This window comes from Dama dama, chromosome 10, assembly GCF_033118175.1.
Source record: "Dama dama isolate Ldn47 chromosome 10, ASM3311817v1, whole genome shotgun sequence".
NCBI lineage: Eukaryota > Metazoa > Chordata > Mammalia > Artiodactyla > Cervidae > Dama > Dama dama.
Genome location: NC_083690.1, coordinates 4,348,617 through 4,363,148, shown reverse-complemented (window position 1 = coordinate 4,363,148; position 14,532 = coordinate 4,348,617). Strand labels below are relative to the sequence as shown.

The 14,532-nt window shown below is 54.9% G+C and overlaps 12 non-coding genes across 12 annotated transcripts; all 12 read right to left on the bottom strand.

Moving 5' to 3' along the window:
- Positions 1-1,247: 1,247 nt before the first annotated feature.
- Positions 1,248-1,320, bottom strand: TRNAR-CCU (transfer RNA arginine (anticodon CCU)). Its single transcript has one exon. It is a non-coding gene; the product is annotated as a tRNA-Arg (tRNA).
- Positions 1,321-3,977: 2,657 nt separating this feature from the next.
- TRNAP-AGG (transfer RNA proline (anticodon AGG)) lies at positions 3,978-4,049 on the bottom strand. Its single transcript has one exon. It is a non-coding gene; the product is annotated as a tRNA-Pro (tRNA).
- A 544-nt stretch (positions 4,050-4,593) lies between these two features.
- On the bottom strand, positions 4,594-4,666 carry TRNAK-CUU (transfer RNA lysine (anticodon CUU)). The gene has a single exon. It is a non-coding gene; the product is annotated as a tRNA-Lys (tRNA).
- Positions 4,667-7,184: 2,518 nt separating this feature from the next.
- Positions 7,185-7,256, bottom strand: TRNAP-AGG (transfer RNA proline (anticodon AGG)). The gene has a single exon. It is a non-coding gene; the product is annotated as a tRNA-Pro (tRNA).
- A 1,269-nt stretch (positions 7,257-8,525) lies between these two features.
- On the bottom strand, positions 8,526-8,597 carry TRNAP-UGG (transfer RNA proline (anticodon UGG)). Its single transcript has one exon. It is a non-coding gene; the product is annotated as a tRNA-Pro (tRNA).
- A 751-nt stretch (positions 8,598-9,348) lies between these two features.
- Positions 9,349-9,421, bottom strand: TRNAK-CUU (transfer RNA lysine (anticodon CUU)). The gene has a single exon. It is a non-coding gene; the product is annotated as a tRNA-Lys (tRNA).
- Positions 9,422-9,851: 430 nt separating this feature from the next.
- TRNAP-UGG (transfer RNA proline (anticodon UGG)) lies at positions 9,852-9,923 on the bottom strand. Its single transcript has one exon. It is a non-coding gene; the product is annotated as a tRNA-Pro (tRNA).
- A 1,178-nt stretch (positions 9,924-11,101) lies between these two features.
- TRNAK-CUU (transfer RNA lysine (anticodon CUU)) lies at positions 11,102-11,174 on the bottom strand. The gene has a single exon. It is a non-coding gene; the product is annotated as a tRNA-Lys (tRNA).
- A 434-nt stretch (positions 11,175-11,608) lies between these two features.
- TRNAP-AGG (transfer RNA proline (anticodon AGG)) lies at positions 11,609-11,680 on the bottom strand. Its single transcript has one exon. It is a non-coding gene; the product is annotated as a tRNA-Pro (tRNA).
- A 773-nt stretch (positions 11,681-12,453) lies between these two features.
- Positions 12,454-12,525, bottom strand: TRNAP-UGG (transfer RNA proline (anticodon UGG)). The gene has a single exon. It is a non-coding gene; the product is annotated as a tRNA-Pro (tRNA).
- An 821-nt stretch (positions 12,526-13,346) lies between these two features.
- On the bottom strand, positions 13,347-13,419 carry TRNAK-CUU (transfer RNA lysine (anticodon CUU)). Its single transcript has one exon. It is a non-coding gene; the product is annotated as a tRNA-Lys (tRNA).
- Positions 13,420-13,846: 427 nt separating this feature from the next.
- Positions 13,847-13,918, bottom strand: TRNAP-AGG (transfer RNA proline (anticodon AGG)). The gene has a single exon. It is a non-coding gene; the product is annotated as a tRNA-Pro (tRNA).
- Between the last annotated feature and the right edge of the window lie 614 nt (positions 13,919-14,532).

Below are 14,532 nucleotides of genomic sequence, written 5' to 3'. Positions count from 1 at the left end.
GCCAGCGAAACCCGCTGAGCTGGGGCTGTGCTGCCTGGCGGGGAGCATGCATCTTCCCATAAGCTCTGGACCCCAAACGTGTCCCAACATACCAGCGGTCATGCGCCTAAGAGAGTCATCCATTCACTCAAGTGTCGATTGAACGCTTAATGTATGCCAAGCACCGAGGATACCGCAGTTGACAAATTAGATTTTTAAGAAAGAGGAAGAAAGGGGGCCAGACTCCAGATCAAAGGAAATTGCTGCTGTTCATTTTTGTTTCCTTCCTCACCAGGCTTCACACCTGCAGTTTTTAACACAACAGGCAAGCAGGAAGTGCAGTAGAGTCTTTTAAGGGGTGATTCTCTCTTCCCTGTTCTGAAACTTGCCCTGCCCTCTTCAGTTATTAAAAGAAGAAAGAAAGAGAAAAGAAAAGAGATTTTCTGAGGACACAGGGCGCTTTCTCCTGACCTGTGATTATAAAAAGTCACAAAAGTAGCTATACTGAAATAACTGAAGTCCAGGCAGAAAGTCACCCACAATCCTAACCCAGATCAAGTCAACGTTATCATTGCTCCCCACCCCACTACTTCCAATTCTCCCCTAAGCGCCCTTTCACTTCTTACACCCACATTTCAAAGGGGCAAGTTATGCTCTCCACACTTTCTGTTTACTTATTGATCTGTGTATTTATGCATTTTGCTAGAGTCTCTTTTTTCCTCGCCTTCCTTCCTGGGTCCTTCCACACCTGATTTTTTCTGTACAGTCATGCAGGGACAGCTGCGGCTTGAGAGTTGCTGTTTGTTATGTAAGAAATGCACCGAGCATGCCTTTCAGAGCAAGAACTTCCAAGTCTACTGGGATAGACGACTGAACATTCTTTTCTGAGGTTGAACAGTATTAATGAAGGAAAATGTATTCCATCTGTCTCCCACAGATGGCCACTCCCGTCTCCCTTTTATTTGTTATTTACCAAACTCTGCTGCAATAAACATCTTTGTACTTACATCAGTAGTTTTATCTCTGAGACAGAGTCAAAGAATTGGAATTAGAGGATCAAAAGAATAGACTGCTTTGCAAAATTTGAATGAAACAACACATATTCCCACATTAAGATGTATGTGTAATCACACATTTTTTCCCATTTAGATGTACAGGAACACCGTCTTTGTCCTTCCTTATTAAAGATTGTGGGCAATCTGTATCTTGTTATCTAATGACCCAAAATGCATCTCTCCATCTAAGGAAAGGTAGACCGTTCCTCATACTACCCCAGGTGGGACTCGAACCCACAATCCCTGGCTTAGGAGGCCAGTGCCTTATCCATTAGGCCACTGGGGCTGCTGCCAAGGCTGTTCCCAAGAACTTGAGAAGAAGGAATAACTCGTCGCCAGTAGTTAGAAAGTGATCCAGGAATTGGTTTGGGTGCTTATTAGAAACCTGGTTGAGTCCCTACAAAGTCCCAGTCTCTGTTCAAGTCGCCAAGGAACAGAGTCGTGAGCGAAACAGACAACCGCGGCTCGCGCGGCAGAGCTCCCGTGCGCGCCGCGCCCTCGCCGCCCGCCGCGCCCTCCTCTCCCTGGATTCCCGCGGCTCCTCCCGCGCGCTCCGCGGAGTCCGGTTCGTCGGCTTCCTCCAGCGGGAGTTCCAGGCTCCGGAACGCCCTGGGTTGTCCTGCGGATGACAGATGCAGCGAGCAGTGAGGGTCCCTGATTGCATCAGTCCGCGGCGCGTTGGGCAGGCCCACCCTGCGGCGTGTGTGATAAACATTCGGTCCTCGGGAGACGCGGCTGGACAGAAGCCCCGGGGGAGCGCGGGGCTGGAAGAAGGCGTGCGGGGCCAACACCGCGAGCCGGGGAGGCGACCCCTCCGCTCCCGCCGAGGCTCAGACGCAGGCGACGGTCAGAACGTCCCCCACAGCCCCCTGCGTTGGGCATCGTCACCCAGGGCTTGGCAACGTCCGGGAGACCGCCCGCCCGCAGAATACTCCCCGCCCGACCTCGCTTTTCCAGGCCAAACCACACCCTTGGAGCTGCCCAAAGCCGAAATCCGCGGGATCGGGACACACCCCCTGCAATTTCCCTCGCCACCCTCCTTTCTTTCTTCACTGAAGTTCCTAATTAATCCGAAGGGTAAAAAGTCAGCAGAATCCAGAGCCGCTCAAGATCCCACCCCCACCGCATCCCCTCAGGAGAGCTCCCGGGACCGTAGATTCTCCTCTCGTCACCCCCATCCCGATTTCATCCTTTGTCACTCGAGCAACAGGATTATCTAATGCGCAGTCCAGATTCCAATCTCCTTCAGTCTCCTCCAATAAGTCCTTTATGGCTAAAACAAACAAATAAACAAGCAAACAAAAATCCAGGACAGAATCAGAGGACAAACTTTGATTCAGTTGCCGCGGCTTCTAATCTCCTCTGTCCTGTTGGTCCCGGCAGTCTGGCCACCCGCCCGGATGAAGCGGCGGGCTAGGGGTGGGGGGCGCTGGAGCCCCCAGGCCGGAGACTGGGGAGAAACCAGCATGGGAACAACACGGCGGACACAGAGGAGCTAGGACGCTGTAGACGTGGCCCCTTGTGCCTCGGGTGTCCTTCGTCCCACGGATGCGCGCGGTCTCCGCACAGGCTCGCCTTTTAAAGCGATTGTATTTTATTCAGCAAAAGGGGCCGGGAGGAGGAGACGCCGGGAAACACGCATTGCAGAAGCAGCTGGCGGCGTTGGGGCGGGACGGGTGTATTCCTGTTCATACTCATCTTTGGGGGTCACAGATTCCAGGGGGAACCCAGGAGCAGATCCTGGGCTCTGCCTTGGTCTCGCGGAACCCAAGGCGGTCACGTTTGCCGAGATGGGCAGGTGTCCGTGGTTCCACGGCAACTTCGGGCCTCCATCATCCCTCTGGTTTGTCACATCCGTTTAAATTGGGCCCGGAATTTCTTGACTTTTCCAAAAGCAACCTCTTCACTGCTTTGAGGTTTGTTTGTTTTTTATATCCAACATTTTCCGTTGTTTTTAGAAAGAGGGTTGGTCTCCAAAACCCATTTGTGTTACTAGAAACCTCGACTCTGCCTGAGTGTTTTTCTTTATGACTTCTTTAAAACTGTTTATCGTTTTTTAACCAATAAGTTAAAGTGTTTTTGTTTGTTTGTTTTTCACGAATTTGGAGAGAGATGGTTCCCCCACTCCCTCCAGGAAATCAAATCCAACAGTCAAATCAGCCTTGGAGTTCTGCAACGGACTCTGGAAAAAGAGGAGATTTGGCCTGAGGGGGGCCCTGGTCTCCGTCTGTGGTGATCCTGGCATGTGGTTGACCCTGGAAGTGGAGAATCTCTGTGTTTTACTGAAAGCAGCTCTCTGGATTTGGAACTCCTTAAGGGTCAAACTCAAACTCCACCTGGACCCCCAGCCACCAAAAATGGGGCCCAACACAGCCTGAGTTCAGAGCGGGGGACAGGACCCCTATCCTGACAGCATGGACCCCAGGTTTCCCTGCCCAACCCGGGCTCCCGGAACCGTTCCCTGACCTGGGGCTGCAGAACCAGAGCAGACCTGGGAGTGCCCAGGTGAGGGGTGACAGGAGATGGAGAGAAGGAGGAAGAGAAGGGAATCAAGAAAGAGGAGGAGGGCCTTGGGTGCCAGAGTCAGGCCCGATACATTACCGGACACTTGGCAGGGATGTTTGAGTCTCAATGGGGTAATTAATTGCTGGACTTGAAGCCTGAAAGGTAGGTGATCTGGGGAGACTGTTCCAGATTTTCTCCCCTGCCGGCCTTAACCTGACCGAAGCCCCGCAGGCATTGCCCTGCACTATGACGTCCACACCCCTGAATCCCCAAGACTCCTACTAAAAGTTTCAAAGTATCTGGAAACAGCTTGAAGCTTTTAAATGTTTCCTCTAATTCTCTCGAAGTGTGGAGCTTTGAAGTACAAGATCTGGGGACTTGGGGGTAGTTCTCAAATCTCTAGAGAAGAGCTGTTGTCATGTAAAAGGGGAAATAAATGGGCTCGTCCGGGATTTGAACCCGGGACCTCTCGCACCCTAAGCGAGAATCATACCCCTAGACCAACGAGCCACACAAATTATACCCTCTGGGTCTCTTCTGTGACTCCGTGGCATCGCGGATATGGAATTCGGGAGACCAGTGAGGTGGCGTGGGGAGGAGACTCCAATTTCAGAGCCACGGGAAAGTGTTGAGCTCATAGATTAGTGGGCAAGGGGAGGACCCCAGAGCTCCCCGTGCTGGCAAGTTGGGAAGCAGCCCCTGCAGCCTACCGGACCCCCCCTCCCAACCAAGTCTGACCGTCCCTGTGCTCAGATTACAGTGAGCCCAACGCCAGGAAAGGCGGGCTCTCCTAGCATCCCAGCTTGGCCTTTAGGTCACTTTGCTGACACTTCGTGCAGCCAGGAACATGCTTGAGGAGGAGCTGGAGTAAAGCCAGCAAGGAGCTGTGGGTCCGACTGGGCAGTTGAGTGCCCTTTGATGGCAGGTCACAGGATCGCCTTGCTTGGAAAAAGTGCTCCCGCAGGTGTAGTTTCCTGGTATCCATCTGATGCTCACTGATGCTCACCTGCCGAGTTTCTCCAGACTCCAAAAGGTCCAAACCAAGAAAAGGCAACGCCCAACGTGGGGCTCGAACCCACGACCCTGAGATTAAGAGTCTCATGCTCTACCGACTGAGCTAGCCGGGCAACCATGAGGAAACCCTATCCTTGCTTATATTGATGGGGTAATGTGAAGGTGATGGGACCTAGGTGACAGGTAGTGACTTATATGTGGACACCGGGGTGGGGTGGGGGGTCAGTAGCCAAAGGTTCCTGGTCCTAACAAGGAGTCCCCGCTGCAAGCTCCCCTCTCCACCTACGGCCCCTTCTACGACAACAGTTCCTCTAGTCCTGGACTTCCCTCACCACCCCGTAGCTGGGGAACCCAGCCTGGCTCCTGTGCCCACCCAGCCCACCTGACCCTGGGCTTAGGGAGGAGCAGCTGGGCGAAGTCGCGCGGAGAGAGCAGCACAAACCTAGGGCAAAATGCACAATTGACGCCTGGGGGGATATCTGGGTTATTTCCAGTTTCTTGGCTGTTTCAAATAAAACAACTATAGACTTGTGTACAGATTTTTGTGTGAACAGAAGCCTTCATTTTTCTGAGATAAATACCCAAATTGCTGGGTCATATGGTGGTTATAAGTTTAGTTTTTAAAGAAAATGCCGCAGTGTTTTCCAGCATAAGTGTACGATTTTACATTCCCACCAGCAATGTAAGGGGTGACTCACTGTCTCTGACAAAATGTTCAACAGAAATAGAGAGTGTCAGCATCCTTGTTGCATTTCTAACCTCAAATAGAATATTTTCAAGGTTTCACCACAAACTTGAAATTTGCTGCAGTATTTTGTAGATAATTTGGGCAAGTTATGGGTACTAACAGCTTTCACAAAGTTATTTAGAATATACTTTTATTATCTTCTTAATTTATGCAATAACTGTAAAGTCATTCTCTGACAAGCATTATGTGTATCTTCTGTCATTATTTCTTAAACAGTTTTTGCAGAGTTCATCAATAGCATTAACTTTTTGTCATTAATCTCTATTGTATGCTTGTTTTCCACATCATTCTTTTCTTTTTTTTTATAAGACTTTTTTTTGGCATTTATTTTTATTAGTTGGAGGCTAATTACTTCACAACATTGCAGTGGGCTTTGTCATACATTGACATGAATCAGCCATGGAGTTACATGTATTCCCCATCCCGATACCCCCACCCCCCCACCTCCCTCTCCACCTGATTCCTCTGGGTCTTCCCAGTGCACCAGGCCCGAGCACTCACATCATTATTTTCTTTTCTTTTTTTTTTTTTTTAGTTCTACCAGTTTATTGTCATCAACCGTCTCCCTCCATCCTCATGCACGCGTGCTCAGTCATGTAACTCCATGGGCTGCAGCCCGCCAGGCTCCTCTGTCCATGGACTTTTCCAGGCAAGAGTACTAGAGTGGGTTGCCATTTCCTTCTCCATCAACATCATTATTTTCAGCTCTTAATCATTTCTCCCCTTGTTCTAATTTATCTGGGTTTCTTTTTTGCTGTACTTTTTCTAACTTCTTGTCATTAGCTTCTTTTTTATACACATCTAAGGCTATCAATTTTCCTCTGACTACTGCTTTAGCTGTGTCTTAAAGGTTTTGGTATGGAGTATTTTTCATCATCATTTATTTCAAAGTATTTTAAATCCCACTGTAATTTCTTCCTTAACTCATATAACTTCTAGAAGTGTATTGTTTAATTTGTAATCATATTAGGATATTTTAGGTTTTTTTTACTTTATATTATTTGTTTTGATGTATTTTTAGTTTACCATTTCTTTCATCTTTCTAAACCATTGCATACATCTATTGAGATTTGTTTCACTTTTTGCGTATTTTTAGACAAATATAGTCCTGTTTCATTCTTCTAGAGCATTTTCCATAGCTTCTGTTCTCAAATATATTTTCATTTTTGTCATTCATGTCTTTGTACATAGTAAGGATAGTTGTGTTATAATCTGTATCTGATAATCTTAGTATCTTTCCAACTTTATTTTCATATCTATTGTTCACTGGTTGTTGCTCATGATGCCCAGTTTCCTTGTTATTTTTCATTGTGGCATCCCATGGCACTCTTTCCAGCACATGCTGAAGACATCCTGGCAAGCACCTGAGACCCCACAGTGGGGTGGGGGTCCTGGTGTCCACCTCTTGCGCCTCAAAGGCGGCCTCCGCAGAACAGGGCAGAGGGGATTTGGCTCCTGTCAGGCGCTGGGCCCCAGGACCTTGGGTACCCAGCGGTGTCCGAGATCCCGGGACTCCTGCTGACTTCCATCGGGGAAGGAGGGAAGACGCATGAGTTCCCACCAGGTAGAGTGACTGCATTTGGAGTGATGCGAATGCCTACAGCCCATTGCCTCTCCCCAAGTGGATGCCCTGCCCTCCTGACCAGGGACTGTGGGGCCCAGGCTTGACGGTTCAGAGGCCTCCAACCGAGGAAGAACTGGCTCCTGATGCACAGAGGAAGGAAACACCTCTCCGGTCTTCCCTGCCCGGAGCTTGGACTAACAAAGTAGCTTGTTGCCAGACTCGTGGAGACACTTTGGCTACTGGGCCTCAAAAAAAGTTTTAAAATGACAAGGGGAAGCACAGAGTGGATCCTGAGACCCGCAACTGGGGAGGAAAAATAGGGCTCGTCCGGGATTTGAACCCGGGACCTCTCGCACCCTAAGCGAGAATCATACCCCTAGACCAACGAGCCACGTTGCTTCCGGCTTTTGGATCTCCTCTTCCACCGGTGGGATCGCGGCTGGACCAGCCATGCCAGGGAACTGACGCGGAATGGAGACTCCAATTTCAAGCCCACTGGGAAGTGTAGGGACCCAGGACTGACGGTCGCGGAGAAAACTGAGCGCTCCCCCAATTCGGGTCCCCGCGTCGCCTCCCCTCCGCCCTCGGACGACAGAGAGCCCCGGACCAGGAAGGGCGGCCGGCCTCTGTCCCCGCGCCGCTCATCGGTCACTTCGCAGGCCTCCTCGCAGCCGCGAGCTCAGGGGACCCGCCGGACAAAGCCGGGGAGGAGCTCCGAGGCGCGCGGGAGCGCTCGAGAGCGGGCGGGGGCGCGGAGGGTCCCGGAGCTGCGATCTCTGGGACGCTCGCTTTGGGGGCGACCGAATCCCCAAGATGTGGACCCCGGTGGTCGCTCCTCAAACGCCGGCGGAGTGCACGGAGGGGACACCGCCTCCGCCTCGGCCTCCCGCGCTGCTCGCGCTTCTCCGGCTCAGCTCCCCGCTCCCGCCCCCGCAGGTCAAAACCGAGACAGCGCGTTTCCGACGCGGGGCCCCCAACCCACGAGGTTGACTGTGAGAGTCGCTTTGTTCTACCGACTGATCCAGCAAAGGTCCCGGCCTCAGATGCCCTAGGATGGCCTGACCTGGGGGTGGTCCCTAGAGGGGGGCGGGTTAGCCCACCAACCAGACCGCGCACCAGGGCGGGTCACGATGCCCCTCCCAGTCCAGCCGGGGGAGGAGGCGGGCCCTGCGGTCGGGCTTGGGAGTTGGAAGAGGCCGCCCTCGGAGCAGTGAGAGCCCGCGTCCAGGAGTCGGGGGTCAGGTCGGGGCAGAGTCTGCAGTCGGTATGTCCTCCCTCGACGTCCAGCCACTCCCCAACCGCTCCGGATACTTGGCCCCATTTCTTCGCTCTCTCATCAGGGAAAGCCCCGGGACGAGACCCCCCCGACCCAAGAGTGAAGTTGTGCCCAGGGAAGCCCAGGAGTTTCTTTCTCTCTACCCGCCTCCCCGCCACTAAAATGCAAGTTTAAGTTACAGTAGGGCTGATCGGGGGCTGGAGCAGTGATCCTCCCGAATCGTCAGACACCTGGAGCCCTAGGGTATCCTTCGAGGCACTTTCCTTTGCTCTGCTTGCAGGAGCGGTTACCGCGGGTCCCGCTCTCTGAGGACGCTGTCTAGTCTGTGTCTCCCCGACGCTTCCACCAGACCAAACCTCAGTCCTCCGCCTAAAGAAAAGGGACGGGCTCGTCCGGGATTTGAACCCGGGACCTCTCGCACCCAAAGCGAGAATCATACCCCTAGACCAACGAGCCACTACATCACTCCTTCTCGGGTCTCCAGTCCTCCTGCAGGTGACTCCAGTGAAGTTCGCTGTTATAGCTCAGTTGTCAGCGTGAGCACCTGCGAATCCGGCTCTGTGGGATCGCCGGGTCCCGGGTTCGCGGCCGCAGTCTGGTTTCAGAGGGACTTTTCGATTATCTTGCTCCTCGTGCGGCGGGAACTGGAGGGAGACATCCCCCCTCCTCCCCCCCACCTCCCCAGCTGCAGCTTTGCTCAGGGGTGCCTCGGCCTGAGGGAAAACAGGCTCTGGAACTACCAACCAACCAACCCTATATCCCTGTACTTAATCGACACCTGAACCAAATTTCTCTCCCAACAGAGCAGTCTCTGAGCGAGAGGAGGAGGTTCCGCAGGACTGCTCCGTCCAGGGGTAGGAGCCTCCATTAGGTGCAAGAGGGTCAAATTCCCAGAGCAGCCTAGGTCTTCACACCTTTGGGGACTTGTCAGTCTTACCTTTAAGGGTGCTGGTTCTTGACTTGTCCTGAACTTACTCTCCTGGCCTTCCAGAATTGGGAGTCTAGAAGTCCCCGTGAGAGGCCCAACCCTTACAAGGAGCAGACAGCGCGAGGGCAGGGCTCAGCGTGGTTTCCCACGGTAAGCAGGAATCTGTGTGTGTCTGCACCCTGTGCCTCCAACAGGGCACTTTTTAGTCGGGAATGGACAGCTGGGAGCAGAAAACCAACACACGTGGCACTGGAATTCACAACAGGCAGCAAAAATCCACGCCCAGCGTGGGGCTCGAACCCACGACCCTGAGATTAAGAGTCTCATGCTCTACCGACTGAGCTAGCCGGGCGGCTGGGGGCAGGCGACTGTGGCCAGGTTTCCGAAGTTGACGGGCTGTGGACCGCCCTAAACGACAGGATGGAGCAGGTACCAGGGTTAGTGGGTAAGTGGAGTGCCTGGATTTGAGGTGGGGGTGGGCTCAGGCTGCAAACGCCAGCAGCTCGTCGCCTCTCCCCACGCCGATGCTTTGGCCTCCTGACCGAGGACCTCGGATCCAGGCTTGACGGTTCTGAGACCTGCCACCGGCGAAGAACAGGCTCCCGTTGCGGAGGAAGGGAACATCTCTGTCTTGCGTTTTCCTTCCTCCAGCACAGATTGACAAAGTAGCTTGTTAGGAGATTCAGGGAGACACTTTGGCTACTGGGTCTCAATGAAAATTTTAAAACGACAGTGGGAGGCGCAGAGTGGGCCCTGAGACCTCCAACTGGGGAAGAAAAACAGGGCTCGTCCGGGATTTGAACCCGGGACCTCTCGCACCCAAAGCGAGAATCATACCCCTAGACCAACGAGCCACACATACCTCGTTCCTTCTCTTCCCCCGGTCCTTCCGCAGGTGATTCCGGTGAAGCTCGCCGCCAAAGTTCAGTTGTCCGTGTCCTCACTTGCAAACCCCAGGTCACAGGTTCGTAGCTGCAGTCCAGTTTCAGAGGGACGGTTGGATTATCTGCTCCTCGTGGGGCGGGAACTGGAGGAGACCCCGCAACTGCAGCTCTGCTCAGTTCTGGCCTCAAATGGAGGCAGGAGACTCCGCGCCCAGAACACCTCGCCGGCAAGAGGCCTCACCTAGTAACCGACCCGGGGGTACCTGGGCCTGAGTGAGGGAAACGGGCAAAACAGATTCTGGAAGAACCGTATATTCCTCTACTTGATCGACACCTGAATCCAAATCTGCCCCAATGGAGCACGGTGTCTGAGCGGGAGGAGGAGGAGGGGGCGGTTTCCGACGATGGCTCCCTGGTCCAGGGGGCGGAGTCTCCATTTGGTGCCTGGAGAAGGAGGAAATGCTCAGGTTTTTACACTTTCTTGTATTTTAATTGGGACCAGTGTTCCCTGAGGAGGAAAACCCTTGTGACCCTTAAAGGACGTTGATTCTTTACTTGTCCTGACCTGCTTACTTCCTTGACCTTCCAGGAACAGGAGTCTACAAGCCCCGGTGAGAGACCCAACCGCTACAAGAAGCAGACAAGCGGACAACGAGGAGGGCAGGACCCAGTGTGGCTTCCACTGTTGTTCAATCAGTCGTGTCTGACTCATTGCGACCCCATAGACTTCAGCACACCAGGCCTCCCTGTCCATCACCAACTCCCAGAGTTTGCTCAAACTCATGGTAATGGAGTCAATGATGCCATCTAACCATCATCCTCTGCCACCCCCTTCTCCTCCTGCCCTCAATCTTTCCCAACATCAGAGTCTTTTCCAATGAGTTGCCTCTTGGTGGCCAAAGTATTAGAGCTTCAGCATCAGTCCTTTCAATGAATATTCCGGTTTGATTTCCTTTAGGATGGACTGGTTTGATCTCGTTGTGCAAGGGACTCTCAAGAGTCTTCTCCAACAACACATTTTGAAAACATCAATAGTGAGCAGGAATTTGTTTGTGTCTCCAACAGGGGACTTTTTAGCTGGGAATGGACAGCTGGGAGCAGAAGACAAACCCAAGTGGATTGGAATCCACAATAGGCTGCAAAAGCATCGCCCAACGTGGGGCTCGAACCCACGACCCTGAGATTAAGAGTCTCATGCTCTACCGACTGAGCTAGCCGGGCGGCTGCACGGAGCGATCTGCGGACAGGTGTCGGAATTTGACGGCTGTGGACCGCCCCAAATGACAGGATGGAGCAAGTCACGGGGTCAGCGGGAACATGGAGTGACTGGATTTGAGGCGGGGCTGGACTCCGGAAGCAAACGCCAGCAGCGCATCACCTCTCGGCAAGCGGACATCCTGGCCTCCTGACCTGGGACTGTGGGGCCCAGGCTTGACGGTTCAGAGACCTGCAACCGGCGAACAATGCAACCGGCTCTTGATGCAGACGAAGGGAACACCTCTCAGTCTTCCGTGCCTGGGACTCGGACTGAAAATGTAGCTCGTTAGGGTACTCGTGGAGACAATTTGGCTACTGGGCCACAATGAAAATTTTTAAAGGACGACAAGGGGAGGCACAGAGTGGGCCCTTAGACTCGCAAGTGGGGAAGAAAAACAGGGCTCGTCCGGGATTTGAACCCGGGACCTCTCGCACCCTAAGCGAGAATCATACCCCTAGACCAACGAGCCGCACACACTAGGGTTTTTGGCTCTCCTCTCTGATGCCGCGGTGTCTTGGAGCTGGACCGGCGACGCCAGTGAGGTGGTGCAGAAGGGAGACCCCAATTTCAGACCCACGGGGAACTGCGGGGTTCCAGGAATGATGCGCGCGGAGAAAACCCAGCGCTCCCGGGCAGCAAAACGTACAGAAGCCCCTGCGCTCCGACAGTCCGGGGTCCGCGCCGCCTCCCCTCCGCCCTCGGACGACAGAGAGCCGCGGACCAGGAAGGGCGGCCGGCCTCCGTCCCCGCGCCGCTCATCAGTCACTTCGCAGACCTCCTCGCAGCCGCGAGCGCAGGGGACCCGCTGGACAAAGCCGGCGAGGGACTCCGGGGTGCGCGGGCAGGTGGGGAGCGCTCGAGAGCGGGCGGGGGCGCGGAGGGTCCCGGAGCCGCTATCTCTGGGACGCTCGCTTTGGGGGCGACAGAACCCCCAAGACGTGGCCCCCGTGGCCGGAGGAGTGCAGGGAGGGGACACCGCCTCCGCCTCGGCCTCCGGCACTGCTCGCGCTTCTCCCGGCTCGGCTCCCCGCTCCCGCCCTCGCAGATCGCATATCAAAACCTAGAAGGCGCCTTTCGGACGTGTAGCCCCCAACCCCCGAAGCTGACTGTGAGAGTCGTTTTTTTCTACCGACTGATCCGGCCGGACAGCAGCGGTCCTGGCCTCAGATGGCCTAAGGCGCGCCTTGCGTCTCCTTGACGCTTCCACCAGGTCGGTCTTCAGTCCTCTTAAAGAAAAAGAACGGGCTCGTCCGGGATTTGAACCCGGGACCTCTCGCACCCAAAGCGAGAATCATACCCCTAGACCAACGAGCCGACACACACCTCCTACCCCTCCCCCCGTCCCTCTGCAGGTGACTCCTGGGAAGCTTGCCGCTGTAGCTCAGTTGTCAGCGTGCGCACCTGCGAAACCGGCTCTTGGGCGTTCGTGAGGTCGAGGGTTCGCAGCCGAATTCCGGTTGCAGACAGACGATTGGATTATCCGCTCCTCTTGCGGCCGGAGCTGGAGGGAGACCCCGCAGCTGCAGCTCTGCTCAGTTCTGGCCTCAAATTAAGGCAGGAGAGTCGCCGCCCAGAACACCTCTCCTGCAGTCGGTCTCACACGGGGACCGATGGGGTAGGGGGCGGGGGTACGGGGGTGCCTGGGCCTCCTGAGAAAGTGAGGAAAACAGATTCTGGAAGAACCCTAGATTTCTGAATCCAATTCTGTCCCAACGGAGCAGCGTGTCTGAGCGAGAGGAGGGGAAGGCGGTTTCCAGCCATGGCTCCCTGGTCCAGGGGAAGGAGCAGGGGCTCAGGTTTTTACACTTTCTTGTATTTTGATTAGGACCAGTGTTCCCTGAGGAGGAAAACACTTGTGACCCTTAAAAGGGCGTTGGTTCTTGCTTTGTCCTGACCTGCTTACTCCCTTGACCTTCCAGAAATGGGAGTCTAGCTATCCCGAATAAACGCCCATCTTCTACAAAGACCAGACAACTCCGAGGGTAGGACCCAGTCTGGCTTCCTACGTTGAGCAGGAATCTGTGTGTGTCTGCACCCTGTGCCTCCAACAGGGCACTTTTTAATCGGGAATGGACAGCTGGGAGCAGATGACCAACCCACGTGAGGCAAGAATCCACAATAGGCAGCAAAAACCACGCCCAACGTGGGGCTCGAACCCACGACCCTGAGATTAAGAGTCTCATGCTCTACCGACTGAGCTAGCCGGGCGGCTGCACGGAGCGATCTGCGGACAGGTGTCGGAACTTGACGGCTGTGGACCGCCCCAAATGACAGGATGGAGCAAGTCCCGGGGTCAACGGGGACATGGGGATTTGAGGCGGGGCTGGACTCCAGAGGCAAACGCCAGCAGCGTATCACCTCTCCGCACGCGGATATCCTGGCCTCCTGACCTGGGACTGTGGGGCCCAGGCTTGACGGTTCAGAGACCTGCAACCGGCGAACAATGCAACCGGCTCTTGATGCAGACGAAGGGAACACCTCTCAGTCTTCCGTGCCTGGGACTCGGACTGAAAATGTAGCTCGTTAGGGTACTCGTGGAGACAATTTGGCTACTGGGCCACAATGAAAATTTTTAAAGGACGACAAGGGGAGGCACAGAGTGGGCCCTTAGACTCGCAAGTGGGGAAGAAAAACAGGGCTCGTCCGGGATTTGAACCCGGGACCTCTCGCACCCTAAGCGAGAATCATACCCCTAGACCAACGAGCCGCACGTACTACGGTTTTTTGGCTCTCCTCTCTGATGCCGCGGTGTCTTGGAGCTGGACCGGCGACGCCAGTGAGGTGGTGCAGAAGGGAGACCTCAATTTCAGACCTACGGGGAACTGCGGGGTTCCAGGAATGATGCGCGCGGAGAAAACCCAGCGCTCCCGGGCAGCAAAACGTACAGAAGCCCCTGCGCTCCGACAGTCCGGGGTCCGCGCCGCCTCCCCTCCGCCCTCGGACGACAGAGAGCCGCGGACCAGGAAGGGCGGCCGGCCTCCGTCCCCGCGCCGCTCATCAGTCACTTCGCAGACCTCCTCGCAGCCGCGAGCGCAGGGGACCCGCCGGACGAAGCCGGCGAGGGACTCCGGGGCGCGCGGGCAGGTGGGGAGCGCTCGAGAGCGGGCGGGGGCGCGGAGGGTCCCGGAGCCGCTATCTCTGGGACGCTCGCTTTGGGGGCGACAGAACCCCCAAGACGTGGCCCCATGGCCGGCGGAGTGCACGGAGGGGACACCGCCTCCGCCTCGGCCTCCGGCGCTGCTCTCGCTTCTCCTGGCTCGGCTCCCCGCTCCCGCCCCCGCAGATCAAAATCAAGAAAGTGCTTTTCGGACGTGTAGCCCC